Genomic DNA, 18401 nt, shown 5'->3' on the forward strand with positions numbered 1-18401 from the left:
GGTTCCAAATTCTTTTTGGGTGTTTGTCAAATGTCATATCACTAACTATTTTGTCATACATGCTATTGCTATTACCTATAGATTGTGTGCATGTATCCAACTGTATGTGTAGCCGAAGGCAATGTATAAGGTGTGAGCATGGCTTAAATCAGCTCTTTGTCCAGTGACTTTGGCAGTGAAGGAAGTAACCTTCTATCTGGGCCATCCAGTATAATAATAACCAGTAGTTACATGAGCATATTGAAAGTTTAAATTAAAATAAGGCTAGTAAGGGTAAAGAACTTTCACTTTTATGTAAAGCAAAATAGACACATTGTGACTAATGGCTATTGTATTGGACAGTGCACAGATAGAGGTAGTGATTGATATTTGTGGTATGACTAGCAGTGATAGAAGTTGAAGAAGTTGCCGGGCGGTGGTGGCACAAGCCTTTAATCCCAGCACTCAGGAGCCAGAGGCAGGCGGATTTCTGTGAGTTCAAGGCCAGCCTGGGCCGGGCGGTGGTGGCGCACGCCTTTAATCCTAGCACTCAGGAGGCAGAGGCAGGCGGATCTCTGTGAGTTCGAAACCAGCCTGGTCTACAAGAGCTAGTTCCAGGACAGGCTCCAAAACCACAGAGAAACCCTGTCTCGAAAAAAAAAAAAAAAAAAAAAAAAAAAAAAAAAGGCCAGCCTGGTCTACAAGAGCTAGTTCCAGGACAGGCTCCAAAGCTACAAAGAAACCCTGTCTCAAAAAACAAAAACAAACAAACAAAAAAGTTGAAGAAGTTCAGTCATTGGAAGCAGTATGAAACTTACTTGGGTCCAACTCAAAACTCTTATCCTGGGACATAACTGAGCAGAACAGTTCATGTTTGCAAAGCTCTTTGATTATTTGTGATCTCAGGAATGATACTGTTCATGGTTTGGTTTTCATCATAGATTGCATACTAGGTACCTTTTCTTTTTGTAAGGGTCTTTTGTTCCTACTGAATGAATGGACACCAGTCTGTCCTGTTGATGCACCATAAGGGCCAGAATAGAAACCATACTTTCTTTCCCCTTGCTTATTAATTGAGATTGATTAATAATATGCCCTCTCCTTTTTAGAATTCCCATTAGTATCTTTCTTTTCCTCCCCCCCCCCCTCTTTCTCTCTCTCTCTTTGTTTTTGTTTTTTTGAGACAGGGTTTTTCTGTGTAGCCTTGGCTGTCCTGGAACTCACTCTATAGACCAGGCTGGCCTCAAACTAAGAGATCCGCCTACCTCTGCCCCCCAAGTGCTGGTGTTAAAGGCATGTACCACCACTGCCTGGCATCCCACTAATTTTTTTTTCTTTTCGAAACAGATTTTTTTCTGTGTAACAGTCCTGGCTGTCCTGGAAATTTCTTTGTAGACCAGGCTGGCCTTACATTCACTGAGATCCACCTGCCTCTGCCTCCCAAGTGCTGGGATTAAAGGTGTACACCACCACCACCCGACTCCATTAATAGTTTTTTTAAAGGTTTCTAGATAAAGTAGAGACAATTTATAAGTTGATAATCAACAAAAGAAAATATGATTTTGCTTTTGTTTCCAAAATTAAGTGCTTGAGACTTTGATTTTAAATTTTTGGTTTGGCAAATACAATCTAAAACTTAAAAGTTTTTATGTAAGACTAGTTTTAAACTGGTGTTCTAAGAAACCTTAGTTGAAATATTACATGATATCTTGGATAAAATTAGTATATACAGTTTTGTTACATTTAATTAATTTTTGAATGGTTTTCTGAAATAAATTTAAAAGATTTATTATGGTCTACTTGTGCTAATATGCTTTATTTATAAAATGTTCCACTTCTTTCTAGAGCAGACCATGCAGCCCATCAGCAGTGGGCACTTTAGATCCTGCTGGCTGTGCTGAGGCTTTGAATAGAGTTTTTGTAGTGAGAAAAGAGAACACACGGGACTCGTGACTTTATGCACTTTAACAATACTTTTATGACATTGGAGGTGGTTAAAATGCTAGAAGTAGCTCTTAAACATGGCATCTCCCTGATGCCTCTCTCTTATTTTAAATCTCAGGGCTGCTAGGAGTGAACGGCGCTTGTAACTTCCTGTTCTCTGAATCTGCATCTTTCCCCAGCTTTGTGTCCCACAGCCTGCAACACTGCACTAACAAATCACTATTGTCCAGTGGGGCGAATGTGGCTGGAACTGAAGAATTGCTGTCTGGTTTCTATTCAAATCCAGGTAGTGAGATATATGAATGGACTTTTCGAATCGTCATGTGAATAACGTCTGCTCGGCGTGAAGGCTCAGAGCTATGCTAGGAAAGATTAACTCCTAGGTTGACCACACATTCTTTGTGGTAGGAGCTGGAAACATGAGAAAGAATCATCTTTTTAATACTTAATTTTTTATTTCATAAGTAGAGTTATATGTTTAATTATTTGGCTGGTTTTTCGTGTTGTCTGAAGTTTGGGGAAAATGCCGAGTTGTTTTTTTCATTTAGAACAAGGTTATTCTCTGAAAAATTTCCTTCTTAACACTTATTATAGTATAAAGTTACTACTTGATTACACGCAAACAAACATAAGAGACAGTGCTTTCCCAAGGAACTAGTCTTTTAACGTACTTTCCAGCTTATGCTGGGAAATCACCCACACCTTTTTTTAAAATACACTCCTCTTAATACTTTAAATTTTCCACCCGCAGCCCACATCAATACAAAGAAAATCCAACTTCACATGGAATATACAAAAAACAACAACAACAAAAACAAGTGGCCTTCAAATTAGGAACCCACTCAATTATCTCAGAATCAGTTACTGTTTTTAAGTTATAGGTTTAAAATGGTACTATAATTCATGATTCTCATTTATCTGTGAAGTTATTTTAAGTATCTTCTGTATACCTGGAAAAAAATAGTCTTGATAAGGACCATGCTTTTACATTTCTGATATGTCAGAGTTACTATGAGAAGGACAGCCTTTTATGTTCTTTTTGTCTCAAACTCAGACAGCTTTGTAAGCAGTAGTGTGTAGATTACAGAGTTAGACAAAAGCAGGCGGGACTGAGAAGAGTTGGTTTTTGGAGGGGGGGGATCTTGGGGCACTTCCTGTCACTCAACACATTCCAGATCACTAAAACATTTCCACACACCCTGCATTCTCTCTTGCCCACTCAAGTTCCTGGTATTTTCTGATTCTATGTGCTGCTGGTGTCACTTGTATTCATCTCTTTCAGTGACTCTGGAAAGACTGTTTTAGAGAAGACACATTCCTTTAGATTATACAAAGCATAGCTTGGAAAATGGCTGGCAGTTTCAGAATCTAGTCACGATCACACGCATGAGCACCTCACACATCCATGCCCCTTTTCCCCCTCCCACCTCTGCAGCTGGCTGACCTGTCTCACCCACTGCTGGCCTATCGAACGGCCAGGGCTGTCTGGTTTTGGCTCATGCCTTTGTCCATGTCTGGCTTAGTTCCTCTCTGTCTTTGCTGCCTCTACCCCCAACGCTCCAGGCGGCACAAGTGTTTGGCCACACAAAACTCCAGATAAAAAGGTGGTAAAAACTTGAAACTTTGCTAGATTCTACAAGAGTTTATTCTTTTTAAAATTTCTTCCTTATTTAAATACTGTTTTAAGAAAAACAAATACAAAATTAATTATCTAAAGGCAAAGAATGCAAAGCAAGCTTTGTGTTCCTTATAATAATTGACTTAATAACTCTGCAGCTGCGTTATGGGGAGTGTATAAAAGCTTCTGTTCTGAGAACAAAGGAGCACGTGCAGAAGTGAGACTAAAATATCCAGTGACAGTATTTCACCACATAAATTACTTAAAAGGTTTTAGTCAAGCCTCTTAACAGATGCAATTTTAAAATGGTTTTTAGCTGAAAAAAATTGAAAGTGCTTACCCGGTAAAAGAACCGAAGTAGTCCTGAACTGTTACGTAAGACTTTTTACAGTTGGATCTTTGTCAAAAGGGGTGGGGGTGATGGGAGAAAGCAGCAACAACAATCAAAAAAGTTGGAACTGCTGTTGCTAGAGGACAACTTCTGTGCTTCCAGATTGGATTCTTGCTGTAGAAAAGGAACTTCAGCCAGCACAGCATCCTGTCCCGGTAGAAAAATGAGTTTGTTAGTTTTTTTTTTTTTTTTTTTTTAAAGATACTGGAGCCCAGGTTAGACAAGGTACTGAACCGCGCCAGATTTCCTTGCAGCCCTGTCTGCTTAGCTTGCATTGAACTATATATGACCCAGATGATGGACAGAAAGCACAGTCAGTCATGTGCACACTGGAAGAAAGCGGATTTGCTGGTCCCCGGCAGGGCAGGGGTTTGTCTTCTGATTGGGTTGTGCCCAGATCGGTGAAATGTGAAGCCCTCACCATTCAAAGGCTATAATTCAGGACTGGCAGTTTGAGTGTCTGGCTGCTTCCAGTCACTGAGAGAGACTTTGTAGGTGTTGCTTTTGTTTGATGGCATGACCCACACAGTGGTTGCTTACACCTATATACATGTATTTAGGGAACTAGACTTTCTAAAATAAAATAATACAGATGACTGCCAGAATCCTGGGCCATCCTTTATTGATGAATTGTGCTATACCTAAACTAAATTTTATTTGGAAATTTATTGTGATTCTAATCAGCTTCTTATCCAGACCATTACATGGTCTTGATTTTGCAGTTTGAGAATTATAAAAGTAGTGTATGAAGCCAAGAGTGGTGTGGTGTGTGTTCCTGTAGCAAGTTCTGCTTTAGAAGGCAGATGTAGATTGTGAGTGCCTTGTCAAATTTAGCTACATAGTAACATCCTATCCAGGGAGGGAAGGAAGGAGGAATGTTTTGTAAGTGTAAATTATACTTAATGAAAATTGGATAAACAGCAGAGAAGTGAATTTTTAGTTTTAGAGTGTTTGAACACATGAAGAAGCTTTATCTTTTATTGTTCCTTTTTGAGACTGTCACTCTTTAGTCACATGGGGGTTTTGGAGATGGCTAGTATGAAAGCAGAGACTCCATGGAGCTGTGGTATAGCCTTTAATCATGTAATACAACCCTCAGTTTCTCTCGTTAGGCTGAACTACAGTCCTTGGTGTTTATCACCTATCTTTCTAGGCCATTGATAAACCAGGTAGTCATAAAGGACTGTCAGTTGTAATGTTGTTTAGTAAAATTAATTAAATTGAAGTTTATTTTTAAAAATTTAAGCAATAAAATTACATTATGAGGGGCTGAGATATGGTGGCTCAGATGTTAAGAGGATTCAGTTTCAATTCCCAGCATCCACATGGTAGCTTACAACCATCTATAACTCCAGGGCATCTAATGTCCTCTTCTGGCCTTCTCGGGTGCTAGACACACAATGGTCCATGTAATAGTTTGTAAAACACCCATACACATTATTTTAAAAACTGCATTGTGAGATCTTCTGAGATAAAGAATCTACTCTACATGGACCCATCATTTTTATTTTCTTAAGGGACTCCTATCTCCAATAATTTAATAAGATCTAATCAGTATTAGGTATATAAATACTTTTTCCATTCTGTCCATTTAATGTGTTGTGTTGATGGTGGTGGTGGTGGTGGTGGTGGTGGTATGTGTGTGTGTGTGTGTGTGTATGTTTATTTGAAGCCCTAGGTTTACCTAGGGGACCAGGGTGTGTATGTATAAGCAACTGGCACTGTTATGTAGTTTTCATGGCTATTTTTGTGGGATATTCTGATTTTAGGGTGTAGTGAGAATGAATCACATCCAGGTAGTCCTGAGGTTGGGGTAGAAACTTTGTGCCTTCTCCTTGAAGAGCTAGAGTCTAAATTGCTGAGCCAGTGTGGGAGTGGTTGTTCTTAGACCCTGGGAACAGAAGCTATGTTATATGAGATAACTGAAGACCCAGTAGGGTTGAAGAAAATTGAGCTGCATTGTTTTAGTGGACTACTTCTTAAATTGTTTAGGTTCAGGTATTTTACTCTTCATGAGTTAGCTTTTGGAATAAAAAATGAGATTTGGGGCAGAGATGTAATTCAGATGGTAGAATGCTTGCCTAGCATGCATGCAGCCCTGGGTTCAATACCCAGCCCTTTGTAAATTGGGCATAGTGTCACATGCCTATAATCCAGCACTTTAGGTGGAGGCAGGAGGACCAGAAGTTCAGCCATCCTCCACCTCTATAGCCAACTTAAGACCAGATTGATTAATCAGCTCAGATTTTTGTTTTCTTTTGCCATTACTTGGAGATAGCTTTCTTCATTGCACTTCAACCAAAGTGACTCTGTAAAGGTTCTGGACAGCTTTCTTTCTTGAGGGAGGTAGATATAGTTAGGTCCCAATGTCTGTTAGAGAGAAGGGTCAATCATGTGGAGAAAATTGGGTTGGAAGACTGGACCATACACTCTCACATTCTTCTAGGAAAATGACTGTTTTCTCAGAAAATGAGATTAGTCTAGTGTTAATCATTTGATTGCATAACTAAAGCTATAAGGATTTTTGAGTAATTTTAAAATGACTTCTTTTTAATTTGTTTAATGTGTTTGAAAGTTTGCCTGCATGTACGTGCACCCCATATGTGCCTGGTGTCAGATCACCTGAAATGGGAGTTACACATGGTTATAAACCACCATTTGGGTGCTGGACTGAACTGGGGTTCTCTGCAAGAGCATCAAATGCTCTTAACTGCTGAGCAACCTTTCCAGCCTTTTTTTTTCCCCAGGGTGGGGAGGGATCGGTTGGGTTGTTGACACAGAGCTACACTGCTAGCCTAGACCAGGCTGGCCTTGAACTCAGAGACCCTCCTGCCTCTGCCTCTGCTGTGCTAGGATCAAAGGTGTGTGAACCCAGGCACAGCACTCTTCGTTTTATCGTTGTTGTTGTTATTTTGGTTTTTTGAGACAGGATTTCTCTGTAGCTTTGAAGCCTATCCTGGAACTAGCTCTTGTAGACCAGGCTGGTTTCGAACTCACAGAGATCTGAGTACCTCTCCCTCCCAAGTGCTGGGATTAAAGACATGCGCTGCCACACCGGCTTATCTATGTTCTTATGTTTTCTTTTTTTTCTTTGCTTTTTTAAAAAATTTATTTTTTTAGTGATATTTATTAAGCTCTACATTTTTCTCTGCTCCCCTCCCTGCCTCTCCCCTCCCCCAAGGTCCCCATGCTCCCAATTTACTCAGGAGATCTTGTCTTTTTATACTTTCTACTTCTCATGTAGATTAGATCTATATATGTCTCTCAATGTTGTAGTGCGGGGCTGTGGGCTGCTTTCCTGCAGCCCTGCTCCTGATCGCCGGCTAGCTTGTGCCCCCAAATAACGACACACAAATTGTATTCTTTTAAATACTGCCTGGCCCATTATTTCCAGCCTCTTACTCACATCTTGATTAACCCATATCTAATAATCTGTGCAGCACCACAAAGTGGTGCCTTACCAGGTAGATTCTAGCGTACGTCCATCTTGGGCTGGAGCTTCATTGCATCTGGCATCTCTCTCAGGAGAGGCACGGTGGTCTGACTAACTTAGGAGAGGCGTGGCATCTGACTGAGCCATCTACCTCACTTCCTTCTTCCTGTTCTGTCTACTCCACCCACCTAAGGGGCGGTCTATCAAATGGGCCAGGCAGTTTCTTTATTAGCCAATGAAATCAACTCAAACAGAAGACTCTCCTACATCACAATGTCTGCATTGTTGTCTAAATTCTCTGGGATTGTGGTTTGTAGGCTGGCTTTCTTTGCTCTATGTTTAAAAACCACCTATGAGTGAATACATGTGATAATTGTCTTTCTGTGTCTGGGTTACCTCACTCAAAATGTTTTCTAGCTCCATCCATTTTCCTGCAAAATTTAAGCTGTCGTTATTTTTTTTCTGCTGTGTAGTACTCCATTGTGTAAATGTACCACATTTTTCTTATCCATTCGTCAATCGAGGGGCATTTAGGTTGTTTCCAGGTTCTGGCTATGACAAACAAAGCTGCTGTGAACATAGCTGAGCACATGTCCTTGTGGCACAATTGAGCATCCTTTGGATATATACCCAAAAGTGGTATTACTGGGTCTTGAGGAAGGTTGTTTCCTAATTTTCTGAGAAATCACCACACTGACATCCAAAGGGGTTGTACCAACTTGCAATGCAGAAGTGTTCCTTTTTACCCACAACCTCTCCAGCATAAGTTGTCATCAGTGTTTTTGATCTTGGCCATTCTTACAGGTGTAAGATGGAATCTCAGAGTTGTTTTGAGTTGCATTTCTCTGATGACTAAGGATGTTGAACATTTCCTTAAGTGTCTTTCAGCCATTTTAGATTCCTCTGTTGAGAGTTCTCTGTTTAGGTCTGTACTCCATTTTTTTATTGGATTATATGATCTGTTGGTGTCCAGTTTTTTGAGTTCTTTGTATATTTTGGAGATCAAACCTCTGTCTGATGTGGGGTAAGTGAAGATCTTTTCCAATTCTGTAGGCTGTCGTTTTGTCTTGTTGACTGTGTCCTTTGCTTTACAGAAGCTTTTCAGTTTCAGGAGGTCCCATTTATTAATTGTTTCTCTCGGTGTCTGTGCTGCTGGGGTTCTATTTAGGAAGTGGTTCCCTGTGCCAATGCATTCAAGTGTACTTCCCACTTTCTCTTATAAGGTTCAGTGTGGCTGGCTTTGTGTTGAGGTCTTTGATCCATTTGGACTTGAGTTTTGTGCATGGTGATAGATATGGGTCTATACTCTTTTACTGTAGTATTTCTCCTTCGTGTGTGTGTTCGTAAAGGTGTACATGTAGAGGCAAAATTCAATCTCTAACAGCTCATGAGCTGTTCACCTTGTTTTTTGAGATAGGGTCCCTTACTGGGACCTGGAAATTGTAAATTAGGCTAGGCTGAGTCTCAGGGGTCTGCCGCTCTTTGCATCCCCAGGGTATGTTTACAAGTATGTGTCATGCCCATTCTCAGCAAGCACTTTGTTGACGGGGTATCTTTCTAGTCCTTTTTCTCATTTTCTCAAGTGGACGCTTATATGATTGACTTTTTTTAAAAATCCATTCAGTGCTGTCTAAGCACCACTTTTATTGCACCCTACAAACTTTGCTCAGCTGTGGCTTTCCTTTTCACTTAGGTTATTTTTCATTTGTTTGTTATTTGCAGGTCTTATCATATTGCCTGGTTTGATCTTAAGCTCTTAGTCTCAAATGATCTTCCTGCCTCACAGTGTGTTTGGATGGTTCCAATTATTTTTAATTTTCTCTTAAGACAATTTCTTTGATTCTTAGTTCAGATTATAATGTTTTAGTGTTTAAATATTTGGGATTTTTTTTTCAGCTTACCTTTTGCTGATTTCCAGTGATCAGAGCAGATATTATGTGATACGTTATTTTAAATTTGTTTGGATAAGTTTTATGGTTCAGAATGCCTCATGTGAACTTATGTACGTATTGTCCTGGGGTGTCATAGATGTTCATTCTATCCAGACGACTGACAATGTCACTGAGTACAGTGTGCTCTTGCTGAATGTCTGCCAGCTTGTATCCATTTTGTACAGAGATTTGAATTCTCTAGTTGTAAGTGGAATGCCATGGCTCAGATTTATATGAGAGAGGGGCAGAAATAGTCAAAGAGCCAGGGTTTTTTTTTTTTTTTTTTTTTTTTTAACAATTTTAAGGCAATGGCATTTTTCCAGATACAACAGGGCTTGTGCAGATATGAGCTCTATATGGGCATATAGAGACTGCTGCAGCATGCACCAACTCAAGCTAGACAAAAATCCCAGCATAAATGCGAGAAAGTGGGCATAACATACTGCCCCTGGCCAGAAAGCTTTTCGCAAATAATAGCTGAAGGGAGAGAGAAAATCTGTTTTTTTTTTTTTTCAAATGGAGTGACAGGAAAGAATATGATAAAAATAGTCTGTACGAAATTCTTAAAGTGAAGCACAAATAATAAAAACTCAAATAATAATGATAATGGGATTCAACCTGAAGACCAAAAAAGCAAAGCAGCCAACCACTGGCTTTTACCTCAACCTCAGTCCAAAAATGATGATTTTTTATAATCACAATTATAATTATATATATATAATTTTTTGAGACAAGGTTTCTCTGTTGTAGAAAGAAGCAGCGGGGCTGCGTCCCGCCACCCGGCTGCCGGCTAGCTTTACACCCGAAATAATTACATGGAAACTGTATTCTTTTAAACACTGCCTGGCCCGTTATCTGTAGCTTCTTATTGGTTGATTCTCATATCTTGCTTTAACCCATATTTAGTAATCTGTGTAGCACCACGAGGTGGATCGCTTACCAGGAGAGATCTTAACCTGCGTCCATCTTGGAGAGGAGAAACATGGCGACTCACTATGGCGACTGCCTGAAGCCTCTCCCCACTCCTGCTACCCAGCATTCTGTTCTGTCTACTCCGCCTACCTAATTTTCTGTTCTCTTAAAGGGCCAAGGCAGTTTTCTTTATTAATTAACCAATGAAAGTAACATAGACAGATAACTCTCCTCCATCACTCTGTAGCTTTGGTACCTGTCCTAGAACTAGCTCTTCTAGACCAGGCTGGCCTCGAACTCACAGGGATCCACCTGCCTCTGCCTCCAAAATGCTGGGATTAAAGGCTTGCAGCACAATCGCTCGACCTTAAAAGGAATATTTTTATGATTATAGTATATACTTGGGAATGGAAAGGAATGTTATTTGAAGGCTGTCTTAGACTAGCTCCAAATTATACTGTTCTTGTTAGGGCAACCATTGAAAATAAGTTCCAAAAGTACAGTTAATATAACAAGAAAGAAATAAACAGAAACAAAATGCACAAATTACTAAAGGCAGAAAATTTGGAAGAAAAAACAAAGATAAAGATAAAAATATGGTAGATATTTAGTTCAAGTGTATAAAAAATCATTTTGACTGTCAAGGTAATACACTATTGTAATTTAGACTCTTCAAGAATGCCAAGAACTAAAATCCAATTCCATTTTATCTATAATAAACTCACTTAAAAGTAAAGGATGAGGAAAATAAAGAAATACACAGTGTGTGAACACCACTTAAAAGGAACAGAAGCAGCTGTAGGACAAGGAAGGCTCCAGAGCAAGGAAAGTTAACAGGTAATGTATGATAAAAGAGTCTGTTTCCCCAAGAAGACATCAACTCCTGATGTGTATACCTAACAAGAGTGTCAAAATACATGAAACAGCTCCTGTTTTTTTTTAAATGTATTCTTTGATGTAGTAGCATTTCATTTGTATTTTAATAAATAAAGCTTTCGTTAAGATCAGAAAAGTAAAACAGCCACACTGTCCAGCCTTACAGATCAGGCAGTGGTGACACACAACTTTAATCCCAGGGGCCACACTAGTTTGCCATATAAATCAGGCAGCAGTGGTGCATGCCCTTAATCCCAGAACTAGAGAGGATTATGAAAAATTATAAAAAATTATAATTAGCCGGGTGGCGCACCCAGCACTCAGGAGGCAGAGCCAGGTGGATCTCTGTGAGTTCGAGGCCAGTCTGGTCTACAAGAGCTAGTTCCAGGACAGGCTCCAAAGCTACAGTGAAACCCTGTCTCAGGAAAGAAAAAAAAGGAGTTTGGAGAATATTGATTTGGGGAGATTCAGAATATTGGTGGAAATTTTAAGAAGTGGGAGAGATGACTTAAGAGCACTGATTGCTCTTCCAGAGGACCTGGATCCAGTTCCCAGCACTCACATGGCAGCTCATAAATCTCAGTAACTCTGGTTCCAGGGTAACCCAACATCCTCAGGTACCAAACACACATGCGATACACACATAAAAGTACAAGCAAAACACTAATACACCTAAAATAAAAAACAGCAACAGCAAAAAAGGAAAATTAAAAGTATAATCACTATATGTGTGTACCTGAGGTTAGTTCCAGTGTTTTTCTGCTCTGGAAAGTGTTTGTAGGGCTGAGATTCACAGATTTGTTTGCTTGAGTTTCGAGACAGAGGCTGCGAATGCAAAAGACTGTCTTAAGAGTAATATGGGGCAGGGGGGGTGGCTTCTCTATCATTTACCTGGAGTTTAGATGCATATCAATTTGTATATAGTCTTTCCTCTTTGCACCAGTTTATCTAAAATATGTGATACATATTTAAAAACTCAGTAATTTAATGTTCAGCAGGATCTATCTATACACATCTGATTTTGTATAGTACAAAGATGGAAGATTATAGTCTATGACTATATAAGTATACAGTGATTTTTTTTAATATGTTTAGTTTTTATCGTATTTATAAAATGGAGCAACCTATACTCATTGTCAGATATTGTTGTAAGAGGAGCGGGCTGTGTCCTGCTGCCCGGCTAGCTTAACTCCCCAAATAGCCACACAGAAATTGTATTAATTAAATTACTACCTGGCCTATTAGCTCTAGCCTCTTATTGGCTAACTCTCACATCTTGACTAACCCATTTCTATTAATCTGTATCACCACATGATTGTGGTAAGAGTCTAACCTACGTCCATCTCAGGCCAGAGATTCATGGCATCTGCCACACTGCCCAGCATTCTGTTCTGTCTACTCCGCCTATCTATCTCTGCCCTGTCAAAAGGTCAAGGCAGTTTCTTTATTCAACCTATGAAAGCAACACATAAGTCAGTAGGAACTCCTACACCATTTAATCTGTTGTAAGAGGAGGAGCAGAGGGCTGCTGCTGCTTTTTAAAAAGAAAGAGACCATGCTCCATGGGCTGGTATCTCAACAGCTATTGGCTGAAGGAGAGGAAGGAGCTCCCGCAGCAAGATATGTCTTACAAGTTTATTCTTCAGGGATTTTACAGTTGAGGCATATAATTACTATTCATTTGAGAGCTGCTAGACAAAAACAAAATCCTTAAGACCTCAAGATGTAAGGAATGGTTTTGTTATTTGATGTGGGGATCTCTTCCAAACCTTTCTTGGCTCTAGGCCAAGATTCCTTTTTTTTTTTTTAACAGGATTTCTTTGTGTAGTCCTGACTGTCCTGGAGGTCCACCTGCCTCTGCCTCCTAAGTGATGTAAGTGATGGGATTAGCGTGCACCACCAAACCCAGCTAGGCCAGGATTCTTAATAATTTGCAAGTATTTTCATACATATGCCCCTCTGGTCCTTCAAACCTTAACAGCTGTGGCTTCCTTAATTATTTTGGTTGATCTAGTCACACTGCATTAAAATTGGAATTATGGTTACTCTACTACCTCCCTTTTTAATGGCTTCTGAATCTACGGAATCTAGTCAATGAATTTGGTCAACACCCTTTTTATTTCTGCTGTCATTTCCAAACAACCACCTTCTCCTCCCCTCTCAGTCATTTTCCCCTACCTAAAAACTTATTTTCTCAGCTGAGGTTGACTGGCAATATCTGGAGACAATTTTTTGACTGTTATTGGCCTCTAGTCTCTGTTGGCATAACTTGCTGTTATGCACAGCAGTTTCATATAAAAATGATTATTCAGCCTGATACACCAATAGTTTAGAACTTGAGATATCTGACTCAATCTAATGTCTAAAGTACAGTCACTGTATTTAGATGCCTCAGGTCAGCTCTGTGTTTATCCTCTCTTGACTGTTGCTTGAAGGGACCTTGGGAGTCAGTCAGACTGTATAGTGCTCCATAGTACCTAACTCTCATTACATCCCTTTAGGTGGGTTTCTTTCCCTAATTATTTTTATAGTTGATAAAGCTGAATCTTTTTTTTTTTTTTTTTTTTGGACAGGATCTCTATGTATCTTTTGCTGTCCTGGAACTTGCTATGTAAACCAAACTCAGGATAAAACTGAGTCTTAAAGAATTAAGTAACTGGATCAAAGCCATGCAACTAATAGGTGACAAAACCAAATTCAAACATTGGTCTATCTACCAAGAGCCTGAGCAATGGTCAGGACAGACAGCCTGACTTTTACTTTTACTGGGACTGTTAACAGTGTGTCCCGCCTGATCTCATTGCAGTTCTTCTCTCTGTTTCTCTGTCTGTGGCTTGTGTCTTGCTGCTTCTCTACATACAGTCCCCAGTACAGAGTCGCTTTGGTTCTCCAGCCTGAACTCAAGACCCTCTTTCCAACCAACTTCTCACAAATCTCTTCAAAGTTTCTAAAATACGCTGCATTTTCTAATTTTTTAAAATTGATTTATCTATTTTTGGAAAATTTCATGCATGTATATATTTTTGAATGTCTTTACCCCTACAGTTTCTCCAGACCTTACTATATTTGATTATCTGTATTCCTAAGTATCCTGTAATAATATGACACATCTGAGATTTGGGGAATCATAAAGTAAAATGATCTTATTTTTATTTAAAATAAGCTGGGCTTGTAGTGCTGCCAGGGTGATTATTTAGTATATATGAAGCCTCTAGATTTGACCTGTTGTGCACTCCAAAATATTTCTTTTTTAAAAGTTACTATACAAGATACTAGATAATTACTGTGGCATTTTTGAATAAAATGTATTTTAATGACTATCTTAGTTAGGGTTTTATTGCTGTGAAGACACCATGACCATGACAGCTCTTTTTGTTTTGTTTTGTTTTGTTTTGTTTTTTGAGACAGGGTTTCTGTGTTGTTTTGGAGCCTGTCCTGGAACTAGCTCTTGTAGACTAGACTGGCCTTGAACTCACAGAGATCACCTGCCTCTGGCTCCTGAGTGCTGGGATTAAAGGGGGACACCACCACCATCCATCTTGGGGGGGAAAAAACTTAACCAACCCCACATCAGACAGGACTGATTTCCAAAATATATAAAGAACTCAAGAAACTAGACATCAAAATACCAAATTTAAAAATGGATTATAGATTTAGACAAACAGTTCTTAACAGAAGAATCTCAAATGGCCAAAAACACTTTAGGAACTGCTCAGTATCCTTAGCCATCAGGAAAATGCAAATGAAAATTACTCTGAGATACCATAATCTCATACCAGTCAAAATGGCTAAGATCAAAAACACCAATGATAGTTTATGCTGGAGAGGATGCAGAATAAGGGGAGCATTCCTCCATTGCTGGTGGGAGTGGAAACTCATACAGCCTCTTTGGATGTCAGCATGGTGATTTCTCAGAAAATTGGGAATCAACTTATCTCAAGATCCAGCAATACTACTCTTGGCATATGCCCAAAGGATGCTCAATCATGCTACAAGGACATTTGCTCAGCTATATTCATAGCAGCATTATTTGTCATAGCCAAAAATTGGAAACAACCTAGATGCTCCTTAACCGAAGAATGGATAAAGAAAATATGGTACATTTACACAGTGGATTACTATTCAGTTATAAAAAATGAATTATTTCCTGTTTTTAAAAAATTATCCCTTCTATTTTTGGTCTTGGGGCTTTTATCTCTCTCTATTCCTGTATATCTTTTCTTTCCTTCTTACTCTGTCTGGCTGGGTGGCTGACCCTTGAAGTCCTCAACTTTTTATTAGACCTGTAGGTGGGTCTATCTATTTGTTGCTTTCATTGGTTAATTAATAAAGAAAACTGCTTGGCCTGATAGGTCAGAACATAGGTAGGTGGGGAAGACAGAACAGAATGCTGGGAGGAAGAAGGCAGTGAGACAGTCGCCATGAAGCCAGCCACCAGGTCAGACATGCTGAATATTTCCCAGTAAGCCACCACCTTGTACTACACAGATTATTAGAAATGGGTTAAGCAAGATGTGAGAGTTAGCCAGTAAGAGGCTAGAGCTAATGGGCCCGGCAGTGTTTAAATGAATACAATTTGTGTGTTGTTATTTCAGGGCATAAGCTAGCCAGGCGGCTGGGAGCTGGGTGGGAATGCAGCCCGCCGCTCTCATCACTACATAGACCATCAGGTGTTTTAGGCTAGCATAGTAGCACAGCTTCACAGAGTTAAACAAGTGCAACATTAAAAAAAAAAGTAACACACCTTAAAATAGTATTTTTTCCCACACCACAAGAGGGCGTGGGAAGGTTCACACACGGGACACAGACGGCCTGATGGAGGATTCTCATTGGCTAATAAACAAACTGCCTTGGCTTTTTGATAGGGCAAAATTTAGATAGGTGGGGTAGACAGAACAGGAAAAAGGAAGTGAGGTAGATGGCTCAGACAATTACCCCGCCTCGCCTCTCTGAGAAGACCGCCATGCCTCTCCTTAGGGAGAGAGATGCAATGAAGCCAGCCACCAGGTCAGACGTGCTGAATCTTTCCCGGTAAGACACCATTCGTCGTGTTACAAAGCTTATTAGATATGGGTTAGTCAAGATGTGAGTAAGAGGCTGAAAATGTTGGGCCAGGCAGTGTTTAAAAGAATACAATTTGTGTGTTGTTATTTCGGGTATAAAGCTAGCTGTGCAGGAGCCAGGTGGCCCGGAGCCGGGTGGCAGGAACGCAGCCCACAGCTCCTTACTACAAGGCCCATGCCGCTCTGTGACAGAATCGATACAACGGGATTAAAATAGTATTTTGAGACAGGGTTTCTCCATGTAGCCCTGGCTGTTCTGGAACTCACTCTGTAGACCAGCCTAGCCTCAAACTCCCAGAGAACTGCCTACCTCTGCCTCCCTGATGGGATTAAAGGTGTGTGCCACCACAGCCAGGCTGAGATTAGGTAGTTTTTGGAAACAAACATCTGATTTGAGAAAGATAACTGTGTTAGTCAGGGTTCTCTAGACTGATTTATAGAATGAATGAATGTATATATATATATATATATATATATATATATATATATACACACACACACACATAGGAAGAGAATTTATCAGATTAGATTTATTAGAATGATTTATAGGCTACAGTCCAATTAATGGTTAGTCCACATGGCTGGATGTTTTAGCTGGTCTTCAATAGACTCTTTTCTTATCCAATCAAAGTCCAGATCTGAAGTGGATACACCTACTTCAAAGGCAAAAAAAAAAAAAAAAAATCCCTCACAGGTGTGCTCTCCATGTGTGGAATCCAGTTAATTCCAAATGGAGTCAAGATGACATCAAGAATAGTCATAAGAGGGGAATTGGTTCGTGCCATTGGGTCTGAAGAGCTGTAGTCGCTTTGAGGCTCATGGTGTTCCCCACCAAGAGGCTCTGCGTGGTGCAGTCCATGGAGGGCATTCACTGGGCCTTCTGTGGGACCTGGCTGCCGAGTTGAGCCGAATAACTGCTGGTGGTGTGGTCAATCCAGCCCAAGGAGAAGGAGCTCATCAGCCAGTTTGTGTTTGCCTGTGAGGCCAAGGCGGCCATGGCCTGTCATCTGATGATAAGGAAATTAGTTGCAGAGAAATTGAATATCCCTTGGGATCATATTCATCTGCAAAGAACTTCAAAAGGAAAGCCGGTTCTTGCAAAAGACTCTTTGAATCCCTATCCCAACTTCAACTTTAACATCTCACACCAAGGGGACTTTGCAGTTCTTGCTGTAGAACCTGAGTTACAAGTTGGCCTTGATATAGTAAAGACTAGGTTTCCAGATAGTGGTTCGCTTCCAGAATTCTTTCATATTATAAAAAGAAAGTTTACCAACAAGGAGTGGGAAACAATCAAGATGTTTTAATAATGAATGGACTCAGTTGGATATGTTTTATTGGCACTGGACACTAAAAGAAAGCTTCTTAAAAGCATTGGTGTTGGATTGGGATTTGAAATGCAGAGGCTTGAATTTGCTATATCTCCATTAAACTTGGATATAGGTCAGGTTTATAAGGAAACACGTTTGTTCTTGGATGGGGAAGAAGAAAAAGAATGGGCTTTTGAGGAAAGTAAAATAGATGAGCACCATTTTGATGCAGTGGCTGTTAGGAAACCCAATAGATCTAAACAACAAATATTTTATATCAAGATGATTCTAAACCATCCCAGAGGCAGTTTACCATTTTTAACTTTAATGATTTGATAGCATCTGCTATTCCTATTACACCAGAGGATCCTTCATTTTGGGACTGTTTTTGTTTCACAGAAGAAATTTTAATATGAAATTTACCAAGTCATGATAAGGGGAGAAAAATGAAAATAACAATCTTCTGTGCTCATTAAAATAAAGTGCTAAATGTGGTCAAATTTTATTTATTAAAACATTTTTAAGGACCCAAAGGCTATTTAAGAGCAGATTTCCAGTTCAGTGGCTTCTTTGAATATGTTTACATCTTTCTTTACAGAATTGTAACTGATAGAAATGATGATAGAATCTTCCAATGATAAATGTGCTTTAAAGAAAGAAAACAGAAAAGTGTAAACATGATGAAGGCAAGCATTTTTAGAGAACTACTAAAAACGAGTTATTGTTCCAGAAACTTTTATTGAAATGAATCTATATTAACTTTTTTTAAAAGTGATAACATATGTTTTGTAGTTTCAAGAAATACATCTTCGTAACTATTGTTGCTGTATAAATTTAGTAGTTCTAAAATATTGTTTTCTGTGATGTCTGTCTTACATATAGGGTAAGGTTTAAGTTGTCATTAGCATTACAGTACTCATTTTGCCTTAGCTGCAGTAATAGAA

The 18401-nt window shown here is 39.5% G+C and overlaps 1 protein-coding gene and 1 pseudogene across 2 annotated transcripts in view; both read left to right on the forward strand.

The window, feature by feature from the left end:
- Nr6a1 (nuclear receptor subfamily 6 group A member 1) overlaps positions 1-18401 on the forward strand; it is a 149746-nt gene that overhangs the window by 77543 nt on the left and 53802 nt on the right. The gene's annotated exons all lie outside the window — the stretch shown is intronic.
- LOC119819477 lies at positions 16966-17873 on the forward strand (annotated as a pseudogene).

The sequence above is a fragment of the Arvicola amphibius genome, chromosome 7 (genome assembly GCF_903992535.2).
Source record: "Arvicola amphibius chromosome 7, mArvAmp1.2, whole genome shotgun sequence".
NCBI classification, from domain to species: Eukaryota; Metazoa; Chordata; class Mammalia; order Rodentia; family Cricetidae; genus Arvicola; species Arvicola amphibius.